This window comes from Carettochelys insculpta, chromosome 6 (genome assembly GCF_033958435.1).
Source record: "Carettochelys insculpta isolate YL-2023 chromosome 6, ASM3395843v1, whole genome shotgun sequence".
NCBI classification, from domain to species: domain Eukaryota; kingdom Metazoa; phylum Chordata; order Testudines; family Carettochelyidae; genus Carettochelys; species Carettochelys insculpta.
This window is the reverse complement of record NC_134142.1, coordinates 93701890-93726399: the sequence shown is the minus strand read 5'-3', so window position 1 is coordinate 93726399 and position 24510 is coordinate 93701890. Positions and strand designations below refer to the sequence as shown.

The window sequence follows — 24510 nt, the reverse complement described above, 5'->3', positions numbered from 1 at the left end:
AAAGAGAAGTGTGTGGGCTGTTCTTGGGCATAAATTTCCCACAATCCTCAGATTTAAACCCCAGGAATTGAGGCATATCAAGGTACTGGGGAAGCACTGGGGAGGTATGCCTGAAAGGAAACTTATGAACTATTAACAACTACTACTACTACCAAACTAACTATATATACTGAAAGTGGACACTGCCAAAAAAGTGCCTGTAAAGGGAAGAGCAACGAGATATTCCATCTAGCCATCACTGGCAGTAAGAAAGAACTGAGAATGGCAGGTCAGTGGCGACTCTGGGGCATCCTGGCTGACCAGATGGATGTTGCTGGGGAATAGATCTTTCAGCTCCTATGTATCCACACACCTAACTGGAACTGAATATTTTAAATTAGGTTCAATTATAATGTTTTAAACAAAAATAATAAGAAATCCTGTGGTACCTTATAGACTAACAGATATATTGGAACAAACTTTTGTGGGCAAAGACCCACTTCACCAGACCACCCTCTAAAATCTGCAAGGCTGCTAGGTGGAGAAATCCATTCACATTTGTTAAGTATTATGCACTCTAACTGGCTGGTAGATCTGATATCAGAGCGGAAGAGCACTCTTACAATCTCTATTCAGATACTGGAACTGACACTACTTCCCACCATCATGGAGACAATACTTGGATTCTGTTGTATTACCTTCCTCCAATAGTTCTGTAAAGGCACCTGATGTGTGACATGTAATAATGTTATTTTAAGTTCTACATCTCTCTTAGCACCAAATTCCAATCACAGCACATTTTGTGACAGCTTTAACCAAATTTCACACTTGCAGAATTCTAATGACAGCTACCATTTTGCCAAAAACATTATGAGCAGTATAAAAGATTGCTGTCAGATCCAGTTCCCCGCATGCTTTAATACTGGTGTAATTTTAAGTTTAAAAGATTAACATTGAATAGTATTTCATTACAAACACTATTAAGATACTGTTAAAATGAAATTCTAACAGCTAAATAAAAAACTACCTGGCTTATTGAAAAAATTACTAACCTTCTGCCACTCAAGTTCTTGTTTCTCCATAATAATTTTATTAATTTGATCTTCATAATTAATTTCAGCAGCCTAGTTTGAAAAATATAAAAGCAATTATCCATAATTTTAAACACATAAGAACTATTAGTAAAGATGAGTTACATACCATCATGACTAGTGCAGTCTTGTTCTTCTGCTTTTCAACTACAGTTCAATATACAGAGTAATTTGTTTCTACCCACCAAAAAACAAGGATGTCAAAATACCATTAAACTAAAATCATATATACATACATATGGTATAAACAGCAAACATAGACATTGTTTTTGATCAGAAAAATCATAGCACAAATGAAATAAGTAAAGGTTGATAGGAAGAGATGAAAGATTGGGAAAAAGGAAATCAATTAATTTAATACATAGTAATATTCTCCTTGTCATACCTATCCTCTTCCACAAACCAAGACTCACAGGTTACATCTACACTAGTCCCCTTCTTCGAAGGGGGCATGGAAATCAGCCTGCGTGGAGAATACTAATGAAGTGATGTGGTGAACATGAAGCACTGCATTAGGATAATTCTCCCTGCAGCAACTTCAGAATTGCAAACTTCAAAGCGCCGGCATGCTGTGTACTTGCAGGCACTGCCAAGTACCCACACAACTTCAAAGTACCCTTACTCCCAAAAATTCATTAGATATTTGCCTACTTTTACGACAGGTCACATAAAAAGCACTAGCAAAGTGGTAGAAACTAAAATTTCATTCAGACAAAATGAAAATAAGAATTTTTTTAAGTAACAGTAATAATGCACTGTGATACTTCTGTATTTTTATGACTGACTTTAAGCTAATAGTTTTTAAGTGAGGTAAAACTTGGCAAATGGAAGACAAATCAGTCTCTTGAAAGGAATACAGTAGTCTGGAAAGCTTGAACTGCCGTGCTAGAGACAAACGCCGATGCATGGTCAATGTTCCACCTAATCTTCTTCATCCTTGTGCGGATTCTTTTCCATCCATGTACAAACTAAATTTTTATATGCACAAATCATTTGTGTGAATGTGCACCACCAATAGAAACATAAAACCTACCTGTGGGCGCTGTAATACTCAGTTGGGTGGCACATGAATTTCTCCTGAGCAGCCATACAAGCGCACTACCTACAGGGAACACTGTGCACCACATAACTTGAGGTGCCCAGGGTAACCCTCCCTGGAAATGCCAAAGTAAGCCCAGGTTCAAAAAGGATATCAGATACTCCCAGGACTCATGGATAACACTAAAGTTAAACTCCCCAACCAGTTACAAAATGTGCTTTTGATTCCTAACTTGATTATCAGGAAACAAAAAAGAAATCACACAACCCAATCACACAACTGAATTCCAGTTCTAGCTTTTTGCATTTCTAGGCAGCATTTCTTCGCTCTTCAACAACCCAGTCAACTTGATTTATGCTTCTAGAGCAGGGGTCGGCAACAACCAGCCCACAAGATGGATGTGGTTTAGCAGGTTAGCTACTGGTGGGCCACCAGACACCTCATTTACCTGTATGTCCACAGGTATACCTGTTCTCAGCTCCCCTTTGGCTGAGGTGTGGTGTTTCTCAGCCAAAGGGAGCTGTGGGAAATGGCAGCCTGGCCTGTGGCACTTCTTGCAGACCCCAGCGGCTGGGAATGGCAGAGTGGCCAATGGGAGCTGCAAGCAGCTGTACATGTGGATGCACAGCTAAATAAAACATTTGACAACCTGCATTCAGCCCCTGGGCTGCTTGTTGCCCACCCCTCTACCAGAGGTCACTTGTTAACAATTGTCTGAATGTAGCCAATGCTCTTTAGTTTTATTTTATAAAAGTATGTATTTTGTAGACTATTCTTAATCCAACACACACTCAATTTCAATTTGTTTAATCTCAAGGGCCATTTCTAAACATAAACGGCCCAAAATATGCTTATGAGCCGTGGATGCAAATTCCCCATGCCTCATTAGCATAAGGTCACGTGATTTGGAGTCTGGAAAATGTTCTTCCGGACTCCAAAACGCCGTTTAGAAGCACAGCCCCTGGGTGGGGGGCGGGTCTTCCAGAAGGAAGTCCTTCTTCCGGAGGCCACTTCTTCCTGAAAATTTTTGGGAAGAAGTGGCCTCCAGAAGAAGGACTTCCTTCCAGAAGACCTCCTGGGGGCCACACTGCTAAACGGTGTTTTGGCATCTGGAAGAACATCCTCCAGACTCCAAATCACGTGACTTTATGCTAATGAGGCATGGGGAATTTGCATATTTTGGGCCGTTTATTAGTATGCCACTTTCGGTAGAAACGGCCAAAATGAACATGTGAACAAAAGTTTGAAATGTGAATAAGGGTATGAGCAAACAAAGAGCTACATTTTAGTATATATTTTGGTTTAAAATGTTAGGACTCCTCAGAAAAATGTACTATTACTGAGACTAATTAAAAATCTTAATATGTATCTATTTTGCTAATATTAATCATTATAAATTTAACTAAATAAACACAGACCATTAAACACAGGATTGAAAATTAGGTTAAAAAAATCTTTGATATATTCATGACCTCAAAAAATGCCAGCAATGAAAAATGTTGAACCAATAGGGTTTTTTAATTCCCTCCCAAATCTACACAAACGTCATCTTGATTTCTGCCCTAGATGTTACAAAAAAGAATTTGGAAACTATCAAAAATGCCAGTACATAAAATGACTAATGGTGGAAAGACATCAGCATATGAACTTGTCAGAAAGAGTAACAACTATCTAATAGAGATGTACTTATGTGAAATTGCTAACAATTAAATACGTTAGCTAACGTTAATGCTTTCACTTCCTTTATAGCATTTCTATCTTTTACTCATTGTATACTGAAAGTTTTTAAAAGTTGTCCTCCCATTTTAAAAAGTCCCTCAGGCTGTTTTAAAAGACAACTTTGCTATATTTAGGAAGAAAATACTGTATGCAACTTTAATAAGGTATCAAAAGACCACAAAACCTTAAAAAATGTTTATTTTTTATTAGCTGCCTTAGGACTACAAGGATTTAAGTGTTTTTACAAAACACTACCATAACAATAAAAGAGGAGTAATTTGATGGTTTATTTACTTGTTATAACCTTTAGAAAAAGTGTCAAGCCTATTTTAAAGTGTTTGCTTCAGGCTGCAGTTTTACAAGATGGGTTGTGGATTTGTCAGGCCCTCTCAGTTCTTGACCCTGAACAGATTTAGGAACAGAGGACAGCTGGGCTGATGTCCAAGCAGCCAAAACTGCTGTTAGGTACTTTAACTATCTTTTTCAAACTCATAATCCAACTCCTACGAAACTGCACATGCAATTTCTCATACTGCTCACTGCTTGATCAAATAGTATATACTTTTCTGTTTCCTAGTCTGCTCAGGATTCTTTACTTGAGCTCAATACCAAAATAAACTTATAAAAGGCCATCTGCATATTTCTTCAATTAATATTCTCTGCCTTTAACATTTATTTGGAGGACTAAGAGTTAGAACAGTATTACACTGAATTTGCTGACAATTTCCAATATTCTTGATAGGACCTCATTGGACATTCAAAGATATGATTTTTTTAAAGCCCATTAATAATCAAACATTGGATGTACTGTCAAAGACATTCTTTGTTCAGACGCACTGTCAACTAAATGTCTATATATACCTGGGATAAATAACACACTGGCTGAACAACTACTTTCCCCTTTGAAAGGTCTTTTTTCACTCTTCTCTCCTTGATCCCAAGACAGCCTTGTACTCTTCTGACTCTTCTCCACAGTTATTTGGGCTGATACATATGATGTTCTTTGCCTTTAACCAACCAATTCCCTGTCAAAAATCCCATTATTTTCCACACCAGTAGCTGTGGACTCACTAATTGCTTAATATCTTAAAACATTGCTGCATGGCCTGATCTCAATATCCATTAGGAGATCTGGAAACCTCATCAGTGACTTTACAGTTTCTTATATTCCCTTATCTAACATAAGTCAGCAAGACTGGTCCACAGCATGATTTCCACAGAGCAGTCTATATAAGCCACTGAATACCAACCTTCATTCTTAATATGCCATTATTGGCTACTAAGTCTAAATTTCTACTCTTCCTTTATTTCCTCAGTAATTTTTACTCATTCTTATATACCAAGAACCTTCTTTATTTTCTAACTCATAATCCACCTCCCACAAAATTGCATCCACTCTTCAGATCTTCTTCTACCTACCTTTTCTCAAATCAGATGTAAGGAGTCTGCTGGCTTCATTTTATCATTGTGTTCTATTTCACACCATTTAGATTATAAAAATTTCATGTTAGGGACCAGATACTGGAGGAAATCTCTGGGGAGGGCAGCCTCATATTTAGTAGGTAAGAGTACCAAGATTGTCTTGACCAGTTTGGAGTTATCAGTATTGTTCTCACTCTGTCCTACTTTATTTTGATGATAATACAAAGTATGACAGATAATGGTGGTAATGCATACATGAGGGGAGCAGTCCATGGAACTGAGAACGCGCTCCCCCAGAGGGTGAGGTCCCAGGCCCACTGCTGAGCAGTAAAATGGCATTTGGCATTGTTGCTGTAAACAAACAAGTGTATGCTGGGGCATCCCCATCATTTGAATACTGGTTTCAGGAAGCTGGGATTGATTTCCCGTTTATAGGTGTTGATGAAGGGTCTGCTGAGATCACCTGCAATGGTAAGTAGCAATAAGGGCTATGTTGTGTGGGATGAACCATTCCTACAATCAAATTGTCTCCATGCACAGTGGATATGATTGGGCACTGTTTATATAAAACACTGTGGTAATCTTGTCTGTTAATATTTGTACTACTTTATTCACAATCAGGTATAAGAATTGTCGGCATGCCCAGAGGGTTGATATGAAACCTGGATTCCTTGAGAGACCACAGGTCTTAGGCGGTGTGTCCTTCAAGGTGAGCACCCCACCCAGCAAAAATTACACGAGTTGTCACTGTTACCACCGACGGTTTTCAGAATGGTATTCTTCTGAGTAAGTTGTCTGGTATCGTCCACCATGAGAACAAGTATTTGATCTTGAGTGGCACATAGAGCATCTTGGCTATGTTGTGAAAGTGACGTCTGTATACAGTGTGAAACCACATTTGGAATGGTCTCATACATAAATATGCATAAGGGACACAAATATTGCCTCCGACATGTGTCCAAGCAATTTCAGGAATGTCTTTGCTGTTGTCTGGTGGCTGTTTTGAACTAATCATAGCAGGTCAACGATTGCCTTTGCCCTTTGAAGTGGAGTACTTCTGTAGGTGCTGTGCAATCCATGAAGGCTCTTCTAAACTCCAACGTCTGGGATGGGGTTATTGAACATTTTGAAGGTTGAGCTGGAGCCCCAGCTCTGTGAAGAGAGCCCTGGATACCACAGCTGCCTCCTTTGTAACTGTGAAAGAGGGCCCTTTCAGAAGGCATTCTAGGTATAGGAAGATGGTTTTTCCCTTCCTGCGTGAGCTGTTAGCACCACAAGAACCCTGGAGAATACACAAGGAGCTGTCGACAGGCCACATGGCAATACAATGTATTGGTAATACCGGTTGAGAATTGCAAAATATAGGAATTGCCTGTAAGCTGAGTGTATGGTGACATGGAATTGGCATCTTGGAGGTAGAGGATACCTAACCCATCTCTCTTCTCCAGAAAAGCTTAGTGCTGGAATTTCCAAAATGTTGAGTTTCACTTTGCCCCTTTGTGTTCTTTTAATGTGTAAACTTTTCTAAATATGGAGAGTAAAAACATTACTTTTGTGATACATTTGAGAAATGTAGATAAGGTACATAAATTTATCTTTAAAGATATTCACATTAGAATATGAGCATCACAAATAAATACATCACAACTGTAAAATGAAGAAGATAAAAAACACAAAATGTAGTTCTCACAAAACTAAAAGTTTTAAGACGAAAGAAATCAGGAGATATGAATGATATAAATGCCACAATATTGTACATACTTCACAAGGACCTTGGTGTGAGGGACAGGGCAAGACTGAAAGGTGGCTTATGTTTTCCCCAAGAAACTAAAATTCCTTTTTCTTCCTCCCATTCCTTCCCAAAATTAGATTTTTCTTTATTTTACTCTTTGTAGCCAAATTCTAAAATCCAGTCACTAGCTTCAAGAAAGAAAATGCCCCTAGAACAGGCTCCTCCAACTACCACCTTTTTGATTAATAACCAAATTAATTTGTCTTTTCCTACATGGATACAAATCAGTTATAATGAAAAAAAATCAGCACTAAAATTCCTTTTAGTACTCAGTGAGTCACTATTTCTATTACTATAACTGCTGACAAACTACCCCCTATCTCCTACATCAATAGTTCTCAAGTTGTGGGTCAGGACCACAAAGGCCGTTTCTATGCAGGCAAGATCTTCCAGAAGAACGGTGCCTTCTTCCAGAAGATCTGAGGAGCTTCTACACATGTAAGATGCTCTTTCGGATTTCTTCCGGAAGAAGGTGCCCCCTCTTCCAGATTCTGTATTCCTTTCCAGAATCAGGAAGAGGACCTTCTTCCAGAAGATTCTTCTGGAAGAAGGCACGTGTAGATGTTCCTGGACTGCTTCTTCTGGAAGAAGCAGTCCTCCATGGTGGCAGCCTGCTGGAGAGCAGGGCTGCTCTGGGCACCCCCAGCGAGCCTCTATGGTCCCCAGGTCCTTGTAGCCTTTAAAGCTGCAAGGACCCAGAGACCCTGTGGCAGGAAGCTGAGAGTGCAAGACAGGCAGCACGTGCAGGGCTGCCTGCCACACTCTCCCGAGGCCCCGCAGCACCCAGCAAGTCCCGACCCACAGGGATGGCTAGCCACCCAGTACCCCGCACCGCCCAGGGGAGCCCCAGAAACCCGGACAAGGGGAGCCAGGATCCCAAATGGGCTCAAAAACAAAGGGCCCCCTCCTGGACTGAACCAGAGCTCCAGGACCTCCTGGGGCTCTGGCGTGATGAGGATGTCTTCCAGGACACCAGTGGGCACCGGAGGAACGCCCCAGTCTTTGCCCACCTAGCCCAGCGCCTGGCTGCCTGTGGCCACCCCTCCCGGACACCAGAACAAGTGCGGTGCAAAGTGAAGGAGCTGCAGCAGGGGTACATGTGGGCCCAGGACAGTGCCTGCAGATATGGCCGCGCCCCGCCAGCTGCCCCTTCTACCGGGAGCTGCGGGACCTCCTGGCTGCAGATGATGCCTCTCCACCCCGCGTCACTGTGGAGACAGCTGCAACTGAGCCCCCTGCCACACTGGAGGAGGGGCACAAGGGACCTGCCATCGTAGACGTCCCATCTGATGGGGAGTCCACAGACGGGTCCCTCATCATTGCGGTGCCCTCCACTGCCAGCAGCCAGGTCTCCTACAGTCAGGCATCACCTGACATATACGAGGCCACCTCAGGTAAGTGTGCACAATGGAAAAGCACAGTGGGGGGAGGGGGGCACCTGGGCCCCAGCCCTGGGCTCTGAAGCCCTAAAGCCCGTCCCCGGTCGGGACCCAGGGCACACCCATGCCTGTGAGCAGCACCCGGCTCCCTCTCCCATGGAGTGCTCCCTGAGCATGCTGAGGCCCCCTCCAGGCAGCAGAGCTGCATCTGGAACCCCCCATGGCTGAGCTCCCCCCAGCCCACAAGTCCATTGCTAGGGTGGGCCACCATGGATAGCACCCCCGCTCTGGCATCATGCCCCAGTGGCCGCCGTGATGAGTGCACGCAAGCCCGCACGGCGGCCTCCCCTTACACACGCCCATCCCATGGGTCTGTGCAGGGGGTAACCAGCTGGGGAGACTGGGGCCATGCCACCCAGGTCCCAGATGTGGTACTGACTTCCCCCTCTACCCCCACCCTCTCTCTCTCAACAGCAGTACCATCTGAGGGCCAGGGCAGCCGGACGAGGAGCCCGGGGCCTGCCAGCCCCATCCAGGCCAGAGGCCCCAGCCCACTAGTTGGGCCCGCACCAGCCCCAGCTCTGTGGCAGTCACCGGTGGGCCAGATCCGATGCAGCCGCTGTGAGGAAGAGGTCGTGGCCTACATGGCGGCCCTCAACCAGCAGAACGCCCTCACCGAAAGACGGCTGGCCCTCGATGAGGCCGAGCTCCAGTGGAGGCAGGGCCTTTATGCACAAAATGCATTCTTGTAAAGTAAATCGAAAGAATGCAGTGCTTCTTTCACAGGAACTCTTCTGGTGCTGGATCAGGAAGAGTGCTGTCTTTCGAAAGAGTCTTTTGAAGGGAAACGTATGTAGATGCTCCCTGTGCCCCTCTTTCAAAAGATGGGTTCTCGATGGTGCTGGCCTGCAGGGGTGCGGAGACACCCTGGCTAGTACATTCACATCTCTATGGTCCCTGTGTCCAGCTGTCTCAAAAGGCGTCAGGAGCCATGGAGCCCCCGTGCAAGAAGCTGAAAGCGTGGTGGCAGTAAGGTGACAAATCTGACAGCCCCATGCCTTCCCACCCACGCCTTCAACATAGAATCCGACCAAGGCAGCCAGCCATGCACCCGGGAGGTGGCCAAGGGGTTACAGGAGCCCTCCCTGGGCCACCAGGAAAAAGGTCCCTTCATGGACTGAGCCAGAGCTCCACAACCTCCTTGGATTATGGCAGGATGAGGCGGTCCTCCAGGAGACATCTGGCAAGCAGCAGAACACCTCTGCCTTTGCCCCACTGGCCGCCCGGGAATGACCTGCCTGGAGCAAGTGCACTTGAAGGTTAAGGAGCTCAGGCTGGGCTATTCCCGGGCCTGGGACACAGCCAGGTATTCAGAAAAAGAATCCACCAACTGTCCCTTCCTACCAGGAGCTATGCAGCCTCATTGGGCCTCAGGACACCCCCTGCCTCCATGGCCCTTGATGTCACAGCAGACGAGCCGAACCCTGAGGCATAGGAGCAGCCAGCACCCTCCAGCTGGACCACCCTACCAGGAACGGAGCCAGAACCACTCTCAGAGAATTTGAGCAATGGGGACCTCACCATCGCCATGCCCTCACAGTCATCCAGCTGAGAAACATCCAGCAGGCCATCATCGGATCTTGGTGACAGTACTCTGGTAAGTACCTGGCAGGGCACACAACCCAGGGCATGGGGAGGTGGTGCCCACCTCTGCCACAACTGGAAGTGGGCCAGGCACATGGTCACCAGCCTCAGTCCAGTCACATCCCGGAAGGCCGTGCCTCCTGGCTGATGGAAACGGCCACAGGAGACACTCAGTGCCTGCTCACATGGACAACGCTGCAAGCTGCCTGTGTAGGAGGGGAAGCCCAGACTACACCTGCTGCATGCCCCACCCATGCAGGGACCCCTCAGTGCGTGGGATACCCCAGAGCCGCCAGACCATCTAACAGTGGGGTGGGGGGCTACTCCCCATGGGGGGTGGTGGGCATGGCCCTTGGTGCTGGGCTACAGGACTGACCCTCTCTCCTCTTCCATCCATACAGCTGAGCCATCCAAGGGCCAGATGAGCCCCGTTGAGCCTGTGGAGAGGGGAGCCTGCCAGCAGTGGAGGAGAGGGCCAAGGAACCCACACCACTGGTGGGCCCACCACTGGTGGACCTGCAGCTTGAGGGCTCATCACTGTGGGTGGGACAATGAGGCCGCCGCCTACACGTCCTCCCTCCACTGGATAGAATGCCCTACTGGAGGTGTGGCTGGCTCTGGAGCGAGTCAACCTGGCCTGGTGGCGGGAGGCCTGGGGCGAGATAGCAGAGGCCATCACTGACCAAATGGCCCAGCCTCCTGCCCCCCTCAGTTGCCTCCCCAACCAAGACCATTAAACCCCTCCCGCGCCCCTACCTCCCCTTGCTCCCAGAATCATCTCAGCTCCAATGTGCACCCCAGAACCAGGGCAGTAGGACCTCCTGCAGCCACCACAGCTTGCCCCCCACCCTGTTCCATGCCCCCCCAAGTTGAGATGCCCCCACCCCATCCCACATCGCCCAAGCTGAGATGCCCCTTCCCCTTGGCCCCCAAGTTTATATGCCCTGCCCCGTCCCATGCCCCCCACTGTATATAGTTACCCCACATTCCCCACTGTATATAGTTACTTGCAAAGTTTATATTTTTCCTGAAGTTCACATATTTTGTTAAACAGTTTATTTTTTCACCAGCCCCATGTCCCTTGTTATTGGTGGGAGTGTGGTGAGGGGTGGATGGGCAGGAGGGACCTGCTGAGGGTGCCTGAGGGAAGGTCACTGGGGGTCACAAGTGAAGCTCTCGCGGAAGGCCTCCCTGATCCGCATGCCATCCCTGTGGGGCTGGAGGCTTGGGACAGCGGCTAGCAGCTCATAGTCAGGGCCGGCCTCAGCTGCCCACCCCTGGACAAATGCCTTGCCTTTACCCTCCACCATGTTGTGGAGGGCACAGCACTCCCTCCACCACCTGGGAGACATTATGCAGCCCAACCTCCAAGCACATAAGAAGGCATCTGAAACAGCCCTTCAGGCGCCTGAATGCACACTCTACCAGGTAGCGTGCCTGTTTGAGCTGTGGTCTGGGGCATGGATTGCAATGCATGTGCCATCCAGGGCGCTGACACAGTGGGGAAATCCAAGATCAGTGAACCTGGTGATGGCCATGTCCAGGTCCCCAGTGGTGATGACCCTCCAAAAAAGCATCATGTTGATGACTTTGATGACCTGCACAGGAAGGAGAGTGGATGCACACAAGTGTGTGATGGGGTGCACCCTGGCCCCAGCAGGCTCCCTTACCCCTCCTGGGCCCCTCTTCCCCTGACCTCAGCCCCCTGCTCCCCAGCAAGGCCTGTGGGGGAGTGGGGAAGCAGAGTCACCGGGGGATGGGCCTCCCTGCCCCTGCTGTCCTGCCCCCAGCCCCAAGGGCCCCCCTTGCCCAGGAGCCTCCTCCCCCATTCCCATGGTAGACATAGGACCACAGCATGCCTTACCTCCATGAGGACAGCCCCAATGATCTCCTTGCCCACCCCAAACTGGCATTCCATGGACAGTAGCTGTCCAGGGTGGCCCGCTTCCACACCACAATGGTGACTCACTTCTTGAGGAGGAAAGCGGGCTACATGCAGATGTCCAGGTGTTGGAGGGCAGGGATGAGCCAGTTGCAGAGTTCCAGGAAGGTCTGTTTGGTCATCCTAAAGTTCATGAGCCAGTGATTGTCATCCCACTCACCCATCACGAGTCGGTCCCACCACTTTGAGCTGCTGGGATGGCTCCAGAGGCACCAGAGCACCCCGAGGGGGTGCAGCCAGGGCTCAAGGAAGAAGGCCTGCATGACCGCAGCAGAGGGGTTGCCCACCGAAGGAGGAGTAGGAGGACAGCCATGAGTGCCATGGCCAGCAGACCAGCCACAGCGCTGATGGAGTCCATGTTGGGGAGCTGCTAGGGATACATTTGCCTCTGCAATGGGCTTCTGGTCCATGCACCGGGTCTGCTCTACTGTGATCAGCTCAGTAGACCTCGGCAACATGTGCAGGAACGTGGTGTTTGGGAGGGGCCCTTTAAGGGAGTGCATGTCCGGGACTCCTGAAAAGGCTTGCTGGCCATGCAACCCCATCCACAATATTTTCTGGACTGTTCTTTCGAAAGAGCGGCCAGAGCTGTGTGGTCACTCTTTCAAAAGAGGAGACAGATCTTTTGAAAGAGCTGATCCACTTTTTGTGTGTGGACACAATCTTTCAGAACAAGATCTCCAAAAGGGATCTTCCAAAAGATCTTCTTTCAAAGGGTCACTGTACTGTAGCAATAGCCCTTCTGTCCTAGACTAAATCCAGAGTTCACAGTAATTAAGATATAGTAAATTTATGACAATTGCAACTACACCAAGGGCCTAGAGATATTTGATTTATCTACTGTGTAGTAATCAGTATAGATATAGTGCTTACATTGTAGTGCCATTTAACTTCCAAAATAGATAAAAACAAAGATAAATGTTATCAATGCAGACTTTTTTCTGTAATTTCTACAATATACTTTTGGTCAAAGATATCAAATAAGTAAAGTATAATTCTGTGAAAGGTAGAAACAATATTTTTCAGCAAATCAAAAAGAAAAGTACTACCAAATGTTAACTAGAATCTTTCACAAAATAACAGAAAAACAAAATAGATGTTACTCATCATCATCAACCATGGGCTCAGCGCCCATTCGTGTCCAATGCCTCCCTCACTATTTTCTTCTATCTTTCCCTGTCCAGTACAGAGTGGCTTAGTTTCTGTAGACTAGCTCTGCAACAACCTACTACAACATCTACCCATTCTCTTCAGGGATTGCCTCTTCTATGCAACCTATCCATTATGCTGACCACCAAGATCTTGACTTTTTGTTCGTCGTTCATTCTGCAGATAGTCCTAAATAGCTGTAACTTCTCCACATTCTCTAGTTCAATCCTGTCTACACTGATCTTCCTTTCTATTTCCTTATCTCCAAACACCATTGTTTTCATTTTATCAATGTTCACAATCAGTCCATACTGTTTCCATTCCTCATTTAGCACCTATACTGTTCTCGCTAGCTTCTCTTCATCTTCTTCTATGATAACTATATCATATGCAAATCTCAAGTTGTTAATTCTCATCCTGTGCACTGATAACCCTTCTACCTCTTCCTTGATCCTGTTCATCATTCTCCCTAGGTGCGTGGTGAAGATACTTGGTGATATTGGATCCTCTTATACCTCTACTCGTTCTAAACCAACTTCTCAACCCTCTGCATGATCTCATTGCTGCCTCTGCATTGTCACTGATATCCTTCAACAACCGTATCAGTCTGCTGTCCACTCCGTATAACTCCAACACTGCCCAAGTCACTTTCTGGTCTATCCTGTCAAGCGCCCTCTGAAAATCAACAAAGCTATTGTAGATGTTCTTGTTCTTTTATCAAGCTTTCTCTGCTATCAATCTTAGTGCCAATATCTACTGTATGTTACTTCTATGTTTCCTGAATCTTGCTTACTCATCCGCTAGATTGTTCTTCTGTCTGTGATCTCAGTCCCTCTGTCAGCATCACCATCAGCACTTTGCCTAGATGACTCATTAGGGCAATCGTTCTGTAGTTCTTACACTTCAATGCACTTCCTTTCTTGTATATTGTCTCTAGCACAGATCTTGTCCATTCTTTATGTGCCTTCCCTTCTTTCCATGCTATATTACGTAGTCAGTGCATTTCTTCAATCATACTTTCCCCACTGTATTTGATCGTCTCTCCCATGATTTTATCATTTCTGGGGCTCTTGCTGTTCTTCAGTTGTTCACTGCTCTCTCTACTTCCTCCTTCGAAATATTGGTCTCGCTCTCAATGCTCAGAGGAGATAACTCTTTTATTTTTTCGATCAGTCTCTCTGACACACTTGGGTCCAACTGTGCTTTGTAGAAAACAATCCAATAGCTCATCCATTGCTACACAACCTTCTCCCTGCTCATGAGTACCTCGTTCTCATCTTTGATCACCATCTGCTTCGGCTGTCACTTCCTATTAATATTCCTAATCATTTTACATTCTTCCCTGGTCTTACACTCACCATAATACCTCTCTATATCTTCACACTGGTCCTCTAACCATTTTGCCTTATCCATTCTGGTCGCTTTCTTTACCTCACTGCTTTTCATTCTGTATTGCTGTTCTGCCCCCTCAGAAACATCCCTTCTGATCATCAATGCTCTCTTCTCTTGGTGACCAACTTCAAGGTCTTCTGCATAATCCATTTCTTATTGCTCTTCTCTTCTTCTGGAACTGTCTGCTGAATCGCCTCTTCTGTCGCTGTGGCTATCCCTTCAACTTTCATATATAGGTCTTTCTCTGTGCCCACATTCCTGATCTTCTCTTTGAGTGCTGCTCTGTATGCATTCCCTATTTCGTCCTTGCCTAGCCTTGCCACATCTCATCATTTCTTACACTGTGCCTGATACATTCTCTTGAGTTTCATCCTGATGTTTACGATCACTAGAATGTGGTCTGAGTCTTTATCCGCTCCTTGGAAAGTTCAGCACTGCTATACTGATGTTACTCATCTTCTTCTTATCAAGATCATGTCTATCATGTTTTTGGACTTCCCGTCATTCGATTGCCATGTTCACTCCCTACAATCCTTCTCTTGGAATATCATGTTGCAGATTGCCATCTTGTGCTCTGTAGCAAACTCAAGTAGTTTCTCATCTCGTTTGTTTCCTTCTCCACATCCAAACCTTCCCATGACTCTCGGCCAAACTTTGTTGTCTGTTCCAACCTTCATGTTCCAATCTCCTCTGATTATCAACAAATCTCTCTTCAGTATCTCCTCCAGCATCTTGTTGAGTATTTATAGAATAGCTCCATCTCTTCCTCCATACTGTCTGATGTGGGTGCATACATAACTGAGACATTGAATGGTTTCGCTTCAAATCTCACTACCATCATTCTTGCACTCACCAGCTTGTATCCTCACAATGCTCCTCTAGCTCTCTTACTAAGAAGGAATCAGACTCCTGCCTCATGCTTTGTTTCGCTCCCTGATCAAATGACTTTGCAACCACATAGCTCTCGCAATGCTGTCCAACACATCTCCGCCAGTCCCAGTATATCACATCCGTATTTCTCCATCTCCATTTGAAGCAGCTCTAACATTCTAGTCACCCACAGCGTTCAGACGTTCCACGTTCCAATTGACAGTATAGCTGTGTCTACACGTGCACGCTACTTCGAAGTAGCGGCACTAACTTCGAAATAGCACCCGTCGCGGCTACACGCGTCGGGCGCTATTTCGAAGTTAACTTCGACATTAGGCGGCGAGACGTCGAAGTCGCTAACCTCATGAAGAGATAGGAATAGCGCCCTACTTCGACGTTCAACGTCCAAGTAGGGACAGTGTAGACGAGCCGCGTCCCGCAACGTCGAAATTGCTGGGTCCTCCATGGCAGCCATCAGCTGGGGGGTTGAAAGACGCTCTCTCCAGCCCCTCAGCTCACTGGTGGCCGCGTGGAGCGGCCCCTTAAAGGTCCCCTCCCCCTCCCTGACTCTGCAGGAAGCTGAGGCAACGTGCAGGCTGCAGCCTGCACACGCGGCGAGCCTGCACAGCCCTCAGCCACCCAGCCAGCGGCGATGGCAAGCCAGCAGCCCCCCCAGCGCCCCCAGGGGACCCCCCCCCAAGGGGAGCCAGGGCAGCCAGCCCAGCCAAAGGGCCAGCCAGTCTGGGAAGCGGCAGCGGGGCCCCTCCTGGACGGAGGCCGAGCTGCGGGACCTGCTGGGGCTCTGGAGCGAGGAGGAGGTGCTCCAGGTAATGGGGAGCAAGAGGCGGAACGCGGATGCGTTCGCTCGGCTGGCCGACGGCCTGGCTGCCCGGGGTCACCCTGCCCGCACTCCGGATCATGTGAGGAGTAAGGTGAAGGAGCTGCGGCAGGGTTATGCCCGGGCCCGGGATGCAGCCAGCCGATCTGGGGCCGCCCCCGTCACTTGCCCCTTTTACAGGGAGCTCAGGGACATCCTGGGCTCCCGGCACACCTCCTCCTCTCCGGCCACCCTTGACACCTCGGCTGACGAGGCCCAGCAGGCCCTGCAGCCGGAGTCCGCCCCGGAGGCAAGCCCCGCACCCCGGGGGCCCCCCCCGGAGGCCATCCCCGGGACATTGCGGCAGGAGGACGAGGAGGAGGAAGAGGAGGGGGGCTCCTCCTCCGCAGAATCCAGGCTGAAGATCCTCCTCCTGCCTTCCCGGAGCAGCAGCAGGGCCTCCGACCCCCGGGGATCTCCGGACCGTGGGAGCGGACCCACAGGTAGGTACCCCTCTCTGGTGGACACCCCTGGGCTTGAGGGGGCGGGGGTAACAGAGATGTGTCCAGGGCCCCCCACACGCTCACATGGCCATGGCCCCAAGGACACCAGGGCCATGGCCCTCACAGCACTGCAGCCATCAGCCCCTGCCCCCCCCCACCCTGCATGACAGTGCCATGCCCCATCCCCGGGCCAGGGGGGAGCGGAACCTAGAGGGGCCCCCGGGCAGAGGGGGTGGGACACCCCGCAGCAGCAGCATGTGATGGAGTGGGGGGAGTGCCAAAGGGAGACTCAGGCTACATATGAGCCACAAGAGCCGAAGAGCTCCCAGGGCCAAAGGAGGATCCTGGCGCTACAGCTGGCAGGTGACACCTCTGCCCTGAACAAACAGGAGGGAGGAGCCAAGCTGGCTTGGAATTGGGGGGCGAGGGCAGGGGCCACAGGTAGAGGCTAGGGGAAGGGAGAGCTGGAAGGCAGCCAGCCAGAGGAGGGGGAAAGCTGCATCCCAGAGGGGCCCCCCTTGGGGTCTTCTCCCCACGACGGGTTGGAAGGACTGTCTCTTCCGACAGCTGGTGCTGTCACTCCTGCCAGAAACTGGCCATCTGTGGGCTAAGAAAGCTCTCCCGCTCTCAGACCCTGCGGGGTGAAGTGAGAGTCGCTCCCACCAGGGGACGGGGTGCAGTGCAGGGGGACCCCTGAACCCCATCCATCACAGCAGCATCTCCCGGGGACGGGGATGGGGAACCTGCAGCACAGGGCGGGGGGGGACAGAGGCCACGGCTCGGGGCCCACACTAACGCCTGTCTCCAATCTTTTTTCCCCCCTCCTCTCCTGTGTCCTGCTCCTGCACCTGCACCATCCGAAGGACTGGAAGAGAGCGCCGGCAAGGCCTCAGTTGTCCCGGAGAGCCCTCCGGGACCATCGCTCCAGGGCAGCCCCTCGGCCGAGAAACGACCGGCCCCGCGGAGGGCTAGACGGCGGACCCCGCGCCTACTACTGGCAACGGCGACGGACCCCCAGCTGCTGGCCATCCTCCGCCGGCAGCTGGAGGTCTCGGAGCAGCACCTCCCGCTGCAGGAGCGGGCGCTGGCCTGGCGCTAGGAGGCATGGGGGGCCTATATGCAGACATTCAACCGGCTTGTCGACTACCTGGCCCCCCATGCCGCGCCGGCCGACCCATCGCCCGCCCTGCCCGCTCCTGCAGCCCCACCACCAGCTGCTGCGGCCGTCGCCGGGCCGTCCGCCGTCGCCCCACCACCCACCCGCGAGGGCCAGAGCGCCGAGGGACCCCTGGAGCCACCTGAGACTCGCCGGAACCGATACCTTCCGGTCCAGCCCGCTCCCACCCAGCCGCGGACCAGACTGCAGGCATGGCGGGGCTCCCGGCCGGGCACGCCCAGTGCTGGGCCATAGGGGCGAGGGGCCCGGGAAGTGCCCCCCCCCTTGTTGTATATAGTTGGACTCTTTTTTTTTGGTGCCCCCGTTTGCCCCGTCCCCCCCATGTAAATAGTTCTCCCCATTCTCCTCCCTGGTTTTCTTTTTTGATGGCGCACAGTTGTTTGCTTTGTTGTATTGTTTTACTTGTGCACATATTGCTTTTCTGGAACGTTTGTCCCTACTTTTTGGTTTGTGTTTGACATATTTATTGACCAAAAAAAAAAAGTTTCTGAAAGACAAAAAATAAGTTTACGTTCAGCCACAAGTTCATGCTGTCATTTGTCCAGGACAAGTGGGGGGGGGGGCGGTGGGGTGCTCCATGGTGTGGGCGTTGGGGCAGGAGTGTGGGGGAGGAAGGGGCGGGCAGTAGGGGGCCTGGGCAGAGTTCACCCCGCGGCCTGTTGGTCGAAGTGGGCCCGCAGGGCCTCCCGGACCCGGGTCCCCTCGGGGTCCACCTGCCAACTGGGGGCAGCAGGTGGCTGCACGTGTGCCCTGCCGGCCTCCGTGGCCCAGCCCTGAAGAAAGGTCTCCCCCTTGCTCTCCATGAGGTTGTGCAGGGCGCAGCAGGCACCCACAATCTGGGGGATGTTGTTGGGGCCCGCATCCAGGCGGGTCAGGAGACATCGCCAGCGTCCCTTGAGGCAGCCAAATGAGCGCTCCACCACCTGGCGCGCACGGTTCAGGCGCTCGTTGAAGCGCTCCTGGCTAGCGGAGAGATGGCCCGTGTAGGGGTGCATGAGCCACGGCCGGAGGGGGTAGGCCGCATCTGCGATGACGAAGAAGGGCATGGTGGTGTCCCCCAGAGGGATCTCCCGCTGGGGGATGTAGGTCCCCGCCTCCAGCCGGCGGCACAGGCCCGAGTTCCGAAAAACCCGGGCGTCGTGGGTGCTGCCAGGCCAGCCCACGTAAATGTCCTGGAAACGTCCCCGGCTGTCCACCAAGGCCTGCAGGACGACAGAATGGTAGCCCTTCTGATTGAGGTATCGTCCTCCACTGTGCTGTGGGGCGCGGATGGGGATGTGAGTCCCATCCAGAGCCCCGAAGCAGTTGGGGAAGCCCAGGGTGGCAAAGGCGGCGACAGTGGCATGTGGGTCCCCCAGCCTCACGAGCCTGTGCAGGAGCATGGCGTTGATGGCACGCACGACCTGCAGAGAAAGCACATGGGACAGCCCCAATGAGGGGTGAGCAGGGTGTGCGTGGCCCTGCCCTGCCCTGCCCTGCCCTGGCCTGCCCTGGCCCCCCTGGCCTGCCCTGGCCCCCCCCGTGGGTTCTCTTACCTCCATGAAGACAGCCCCGACGGTGGCCTTTCCGACACCAAACTGCTGCCCCACGGATCGGTAGCTGTCCGGAGTGGCCAGCTTCCAGACAGCGATGCCGACCCGTTTCTCCACAGGGAGGGCACGCCGCATGGCAGTGTCCCGGTGCCTGAGTGCGGGGGTGAGCCACTGGCACAGCTCCAGGAATGTCTGCCGGGTCATCCTGAAGTTCCTGAGCCAGTGGTCGTCGTCCCACTCCCCAAGCACCAGCCGCTCCCACCAGTCGGTGCTGGTGGGGTAGCTCCACAGCCGCCGGCGTGTGAGGCGGGGGGTGGAGCGGGGTGCTGCAGGGGTAGGGGTTGAGCCCTGCTGCCCTGGGGGCATCTCCTCCCCTGGGGCAAGGAGGTACTCAGCTGCCTCCCACATGGCACGGGCCAGGGCAAGCCCTGCTCCTGCCGGGAGGGCTGGGTGGACCTCTAGGTGCTGCTGCTGCTGCTGCTGCTGCTGCTGCTGCTGCTGCTGGGGGTCCATGACTGCGGCGCCCGGGGTCTGTGTGCCTATGGCTCCTCAGACCGCGTGCTGTGCAGGCTGAGTGTATGTGGGAGGGGCCCTTTAAGGGAGCGGCTAGCTGTTGCCCCGGAAGCGCTAGTCCGCCCGTTGACCCTGTCTGCAGCTGTGCCTGGCATCCCTATTTCGATGTGTGCTACTTTGACGTGTAGACGTTCCCTCGCTGCGCCTATTTCGACGTTGGGCTGAGCAACGTCGAAGTTGAACATCGACGTTGCCGGCCCTGGAGGACGTGTAGACGTTATTCATCGAAATAGCCTATTTCGATGTCGCAACATCGAAATAAGCTATTTCGATGTAGGCTTCACGTGTAGACGTAGCCTATATGTGTTAGTTGTAATTTTCTTTTGGTAGCTAACTTATTAACCCAACACCAATCACTCGATTGGTAGCGTGGACCTTGTTTATCCAGGCAACATCTGAGCTGGCATCTTTTACCAGTTAGTCACAGTGGCTTCAGATTTCATTCATATTATTGTTTTACAATCAGTACATCATCACTCATCTGATCAACTCTCTTCCTTCATCCAGGCTTGGGACTGGCATGGAACCCCTAGAGGCTTCAACGCGGAGTTAGGGGTTATTATTGGCCTTTACTTATAAAGAAATAATTGTGATGCTTAAAATAACAATGAATCACCATCTATTTCTTTACGTTAAATTAAGAAATACTCCTAGCTTACCATGACAGCAATCATGAGGTCGCTAAACTAATAGTTTGACTTTGTCCTTTACTGACTGTTTAGAACCAATGAGATGGTTGAATAAAATCTACCTGCATATGTCAAAGATTCTATCCATCTCTTTTTTTCTGTTTTGGGAAAGCAATGATATACTGCCTGAAAAGCAGGTCAAAGCTATTCCTTTGCTGGTAAATGGTAAGTCAATCTGCTAATGAACAAAGGCTGAGACAGACTCAGTTGTGGGTCTATGTCTACATGTCTGTTTATTTTCTGCATCACGAGTGATTCTTGAAAAGGGTTTTGATACGGAAAGATATGATAAAATAACAATGAAAAAATAAAAGTTAACTATAGACATTTCCTGCATTATTAATTTTCTAAACAACTGTATTATTTTGATAGATAAATGTGACAGTTGTATTCATTGTTCCAACTTACCCATAAGAACTAAGCTGTCCAAATCTTACATGTGATCCAAATCACACACACTACAAACGTCCGTGACATTTATGATACAAAATCCTGGCAGATAAAATGCTTTTATAAAAGTTGATTGTTTCCTCATTTACGAGAGTTGGAATTTGTACAGTTAGTAATGAACAATTGGAAATAACACAAAGAATTCGAAGCTTAAAATAATGTTAGCACACATACCCTTTTTACACGCAACTCTTCTACTGCCTCTAGTAAACTTGTTTTAAAATCCAACAGCCGAACAGAAAGCAATGAGTCTGAAGAACTTTGAAAAGTATAAGCAGGTGTCGTTGCTTTAAAGTTTCTATCCATATTTAAATTCTTTATCTGCAAGACACAAAAAAATCTATTCAGATTTAATCTTTAAAGACTTTCACTTTCTGAAACCTTGTAAGTGTTGAAAATAATAGCTATCATAATTGAGCTATTTAAACAACCGTTTGCAACCTGTGAAATCAGGCAGTAATATTTGACAATAATTAAATGCCTTTGTCTATTGCTTAGAGTTAATATATTAAATTGAAATTTCTTATTTGTTCTTGTAGTAGGTACATGATATAACTTGAGACCTTGCTAACTTATTCTTTCTTTTATATCTGTTTCTAAATACTTACCAAAAAAGTTAGAGATATATTGAATTGGTTTTAAAATATAAAACCATTAATGAGTACACCATATTTATTTTAAAAGGCTGTATTATGATTGCAAAGTACAAAATATGTTTTGACTCACCATGGCCGTGTCTACACGTGCCCCAAACTTCGAAATGGCCACGCAAATGGCCATTTCGAAGTTTACCAATGAAGCGCTGAAATGCATATTCAGCGCTTCATTAGCATGCGGGCGGCAGCGGCGCTTCGAAATTGACGCTCCTCGCCGCCGCGCGTCGCGTCCAGACGGGGCTCCTTTTCAAAAGGACGCCACCTACTTCGAAGTCCCCTTATTCCCATCAGCTCGTGGGAATAAGGGGACTTCGAAGTAGGCAGGGTCCTTTTGAAAAGGAGCCCCGTCTGGACGCGCCGCGCGGCAGCGAGGAGCATCAATTTCGAAGCGCCGCTGCCGCCCGCATACTAATGAAGCGCTGAATATGCATTTCAGCGCTTCATTAGTAAACTTCGAAATGGCCATTTGCGTGGCCATTTCGAAGTTTGGGGCACGTGTAGACGTAGCCCATATCCCATATTTTTTCCTCTTATCCTTTGAATTTCAATAAAAAGTAAAATTTAAAAATTGCATTCAAAATCAAATAGGGGAGGGACATGGGATCAAAGTTGATGTAGATCTGCAGGTTCAAACAGTGTACAGCAATATATGAAAAAAGATACAGCACTGCAAACACCAACTATTAAAAAATCATGACTCAAGCCTGAAATCATCTCAACACTGGCTTAAAAATAATAATTTTATACCTCTTTAACCTATATCTATAAAGAAAGAGGTAGACAGAGAGATACACACACACACTGGGGCTTTTTCCCCCACAATCATGATGCCAATCAACTTGTTTTTTAAAGAAAAATTGAGGTTTTCTAATGGTCATATAACTATAAGAAAAGGGGCTTTAAGTAAAACATTAAATATTATATAAAATTCTGACTAAAATTGCAAAAGTTGGCAACACAGTTCAATGATGCAGGGTCTGCAATATAACATTGCTTCTGCTACTAATTTTGCAGTGGATTTCATCTCCTCAACTATTGTCCTCCCTTAAACACAAGAAATTGTTTGCAGAGCTGGTATCACACACAAATACAGATGCACATTATTGCCACTGCTGGGGCAGCCTGTTTGGGATGGGGATGATGATGAGTGATAGTACTTTCCTCAGATTAGCCAGCATTTTTGCATTATTTATGGAACAGGAGTAATTGAAGATACATTGGATGCACATCTAAAAAATGCCTTCTTTTTGAAACATATTTTTATATCAGCAGCCCAAAATAGATACAATTTAGAATGCCCTAGCAATACTTCCCCCTAATTGTATCAATTAATCCCAGGACCTCAATTAGCACTTCTTTGTGGCTCCCAACACTTTAATTGCAAAGTAAAAAAAACACACAAAAAATAACCCCCGCAAACCCTCCTGGTTATTTTTGACAAATGGTGAACATCTACAAGCCCAACAATGAACAACTCACATCTAAATAGCAAGCAATGTGTGATCCTGAAACACTGGATAACTCTCCCTTTAATATGTGCAGTGCATTGTGGGACTGATACTGTATCTGTGTTTTGGTCATGATGCTAATAGAGTCTTAATTTTGAAAAGGAAAAGGAAGCTTTTGGCATTCCTGCTGTACAGGGCAACACACATTTTAAGACAAAACAAATTAAATATGAAGTAAAATTGGCATAATTAAAGTGGGGCTGGAATGGCTTCAAAAAAGAGGAAAACTGAAGATGAAAACAGAATTTCAAACTGAATGGACCCAATCCTTCACATTTATATCGAGCTTGGCTGGTCTCCCTTTATGTCTCATTTGAAATGAGAAACTCACCAACAATTAAAAATGCAACCTCGAGGAGCATTTACTCAAAAAACACACTACCTTGCTGAAGAGTATCCAGCTGGAGATGCGAGAAAAAAAGCCATGGAGGAGCTACTACACAAAGCAGAGCAAAGCAAGAACATGTTTGCTAAATGGGTGAAATCACCAAGTAGCACAACTGTGGCTAGTTTTGTGGCAGCTCATGAGATCATGAAAAAAGGATGGTGAATATATAAAAGAGCAGTTTATCAAAGTATTAGACCAGCTGTAAAGTGATTTCAAAAATAAAAACAAAAAATTGTTCAGAAAATTAGAGCTCTGTTGTCTCCAAAAATGGTGAGAGATAGCACTCTACATATGACCACAGATATCACCAGCCAGAAGATTAAGGACATTAGTACAACCCTGGGCTTCTCTCTTGCTTATGAGGAGTTGAGTGATGTCAATGACATTACGCAAGTTGCGCCTGTCGACAGGTATGTGAATTCTGAAGGACCCCATGAGGAGTTTATTAAGTTGCTGCTATTCAAAGGCCAAACAAGGACAGAACATATTTTTTCAGCAGTTGTTGACTGTCTAAAAATGAAAGAAATAAACACCAGCCACATCATCTCAGGCATGACTGATGGGGCACCAAACCACAGGTTTGTTTCTCTTTTGCAGAAAATGTTGGATCATAATTTGATATCGTTTCACTGCATAATTCATCAAGAAGCACTCTGCGTACAAACTTTTCCACCTGAGATCACAGAAGTGATGCAGATCATCAGCAAAATAATGGCAAAAGACTTGAACCAGTTCTGTGCACTTTTTTAGAAGAACATATAGCAGACAAGGAAACAGGGTTCAGAAAAGACAGAAGTAC

General features: G+C 48.2%; 1 long non-coding RNA gene across 1 annotated transcript in view; it reads right to left on the bottom strand.

Moving 5' to 3' along the window:
- Positions 1-1048: 1048 nt before the first annotated feature.
- LOC142014677 (uncharacterized) overlaps positions 1049-24510 on the bottom strand; it is a 39197-nt gene continuing 15735 nt past the window's right edge. The window contains exons 2-3 of the long non-coding RNA XR_012646017.1: positions 21334-21480; positions 1049-1103 (exon numbers count right to left, since the gene is read on the bottom strand). This is a non-coding gene — a long non-coding RNA (uncharacterized LOC142014677). The remainder of the gene's footprint in view (positions 1104-21333; positions 21481-24510) is intronic.